The following is a 3,346-nucleotide window of genomic DNA, read 5'->3' on the forward strand; positions in this document are numbered from 1 at the left end:
CTTTCCTTGGGGTCGCTTGACGTTTGAAGATGCTCTCCGGTCCATCACTCGCGCGATGAAGCATCTGAAAGGGAAACCTAAGAATAATGTCAACTTTCCGGGGTTCATAATTCCTTTGGAGGTAAATTTTACTTCTTCTTATGATTTTTTTTTGCTTTCGAGAATCAGCTCTGAGTGTTTTGTTTTGACAATCAGATCTTGGCATTTGAGTGTATTTCAGCTCTGAAAGCATGATTTAGAGAAGGTGTAGATGGCTGTATGAGTAAGTGTCCGAGGATGTGTAAAAAGCGGTTCCAAAGTAACAACATGAAGGGTTATCCTCTTGAGGATTTGTACGACACACTTGGATAAATTAAGGTATGTGTTGAGTGTTGTTTTGATTTTATTAAGTGAGTGGGATACAATATGTGTTTGATATTGTTTTGGTATAAATTTTCAGGTTATTGATAGTGTTCTTGTTCCTACTGTTGATGAGGAACCTCTCATGGAACGCATAATGGATGGAGAGCCAGACTATGAAAATGAAGAAGGCGTGAGTAATTTGTGGAGCACATGACTGACTATTAAGGAGAAGCCTATCTTTTGGCAAGAACTCTATGAGTTAGATGTGGCTGCAAGGGAGTTTCCTCAGAAGAAAGACAAAAGGAAAGTGCATTAAGAAGCATCCTCCTCTAATAAAAGTTTGGAGGACGTTTTGAAAGGGTTTGAAGAGAAGTTGATGACATGTTTGAGTGAAGTGAATGGGAAGGTGGAGAAAATGAACAAGAGGCTTGGGAAGATTGAAATTTGCCAAGTTGTTTTAAAAAAGAGGTGTAAGAGGATGAAGGCAATGGAGAAGAAGCTTGAGAAGATTGAAGATTGCCAATATTATTTAAAAAAGAAGGCCAAGAAGGTGGAGACATTGGACGAGAGGATTGATGGCATTGAGAAAGAAATGAAGGAAATGAAAGAGAAGGAGGAGGATAACGAGAACAATGAGAGTTTCGACTACCAAAGCATGGATTATGACTGGGGTAGGTAGCAGAATGACAGCAATGGAGTGGACACAACAACCAAAGAACCTGAAGATGCGGATATGGTTGAAAATATAGAGGTGGTAGAAGAGAAAGTGAGTGAAGAAAAGGCTCAAAAGGACGATAGAGGTTCTGAGGAAGAGACATAGCCTGAACCTGAAGCAGAAGCTGAAGAAGACAAAGAAAAAGAGGATGAGAAAGAGAGTGAAGAAGAGACTCAGAAGGACGATAGAGGTTCTGAGGAAGAGAAAGAACCTGAAGCTGAAGCTGAAGCTGAAGAAGACAAAGAAAAAGAGGATGAAGAGGTTGAGAATGAAAAGCAGCCAAGTCTTCTGGAACTGGGGTCAAGCATAGGCGAAAGCAAATGGCGTTGAGGAAGCAGGCTCCTAAACAGGCTCCTAAGCTGTGTGGTAGACCGAGAAAGGTTACTCAACCAAAGAAGTTCACAACGCCAGAACAGACGAAAGGATATGTTCACGTTCACAGTGGGTTTCCACTCCTTTCACTGAAGCTAACACTGATGAGATTGAAGGGCGAAAGAAGAAGCCTAGAACAAAGGCTTAGAAGACAAGAAGATTAAAATATTTTGGGTGTTTAGTATTTATCTTGGCTTTGTTGTGAACTTATGTAAGATGTTATGTTTTGTTGCTTGCTGGTTTGTAAAACTTGAATGCTATCTCTTATGTAGGATGCTTTGTGTTGTGTGATTCTCTTGCAGCAGGTTTGGCCCAATTGAGGACAAGACAATCTAAGTCTTAAGAAAACACATTTGTACTACTAGGTTTATTATGTATTACTAAGACAAAAACATTGTCAACACTTTAAGAAAAAGAAAAAATATAAACCTAAGACACATATCTAAAACGTGTAACACATTGTTAACACTTTGTTGGAAAAAAATGGCACATGTCTAAAGCGTATAAAATATAATATTAAACAAACATGTTTGAATATTAAAGTAATATTTATCTTACTCTTAGCAGTACTCAAGGAAATAGTAATATTTCATTCTTCATAGTAATAATTTTGTAAATTAGAACATTTTTTAGTAATACAACCTCACGAAATTAAATTTATTCGTAATACAAATGTATTTAGACAATTTTAGATTATATATAACACACTGGCATAATTTTTTTCCAGAAATTGTGTATTTTCTGAATTTCATCCCATTATGGCCTTCCCATCAAGACATTAGTATAGAAGTAGAATGATATTTTCTATAGAAATGAGAGGTTTTCAACTAATTTGAGAATTTAAGAGTATTTTATGTCTAATTTGGCAAATAAACACAAATATGACCATATAATCTCGTAATATATGAGATATGTTTTCTAAAAATAAATAATAAGACGAAAACAAAGGTTCTTAGAAACATGCATACTACATAGTAATTCAAGGTAGTCTTAGGTAGTACGAAGTAGTACATAATAGTACATATTTCACATAGTAGTCCATAGTAGTACTTATTAGTCCATATTACACATAGTAGTTCCAATAGTACCGAGTAGTGCAGCGTTACCTAGTAGTTCAAAGCACAAGAGTTCCATGTTACTCAGTGGTGGCAGAAGTACTTCCACATTCAAAATACTCATACAAACGTCCGCCCCTCCTTCCCCTGCCCCTGCCTCTTCCCCTTTCGCGTCCTCTTCTTCGTCCACGAGATTCTCCGGCTGATGGAAACCTTTGCTTTTGAGTGGGTCCTTTATTTTTTTCATATACCAGGGGAAGAACTTTAAGTGCTCGAATCTCATCTGGTATGACCCATTCAGACATATGAGGAACATGATAAATCGTCCTACAGTATGCCAATGCCCACAACTCCACCAAATAGTATTTCGAACAAAACTCTTGTAGATGAAAATCTCTTCCTACGCTCAAGAACTTGGCAGCAGCAGCAGCATGAACACATGGAATTTTGTCTATATCAAAACACCTCTAGGTGCACATTTTTCTTGCCAAATCAAACGTATAAATCTTTCCGTCACTACCATTGACATTGTACTCAAGGTGGAAGCTTTTTATCTCAACAACATCTAAACACCTTGCTTCCATACATCTTTTTGACAACTCCTTTTCCACTGTTGGCACAAGCTTCTTTGTGACTGGTATTTCAGCTGCTTTCTTCCTATGTTTGTTAAACCATTCAGTCATTTTCTTGATGATAACATCAATCATCGGTAGCAAGAAGAATTTCCTCGCTTCTCGAAGAACACCATTAATAGATTCTGCTGCATTAGTTGTGTTAACATTGTATCTGTCTCCTTCAAAGTAACATCTTGCCCATTTTCTCACTTCAACACTTTTCTCCAGATACGCCGCAGCAGAAGGAT

The sequence above is a fragment of the Brassica oleracea genome, chromosome C1, assembly GCF_000695525.1.
Source record: "Brassica oleracea var. oleracea cultivar TO1000 chromosome C1, BOL, whole genome shotgun sequence".
Lineage (NCBI taxonomy): Eukaryota > Viridiplantae > Streptophyta > Magnoliopsida > Brassicales > Brassicaceae > Brassica > Brassica oleracea.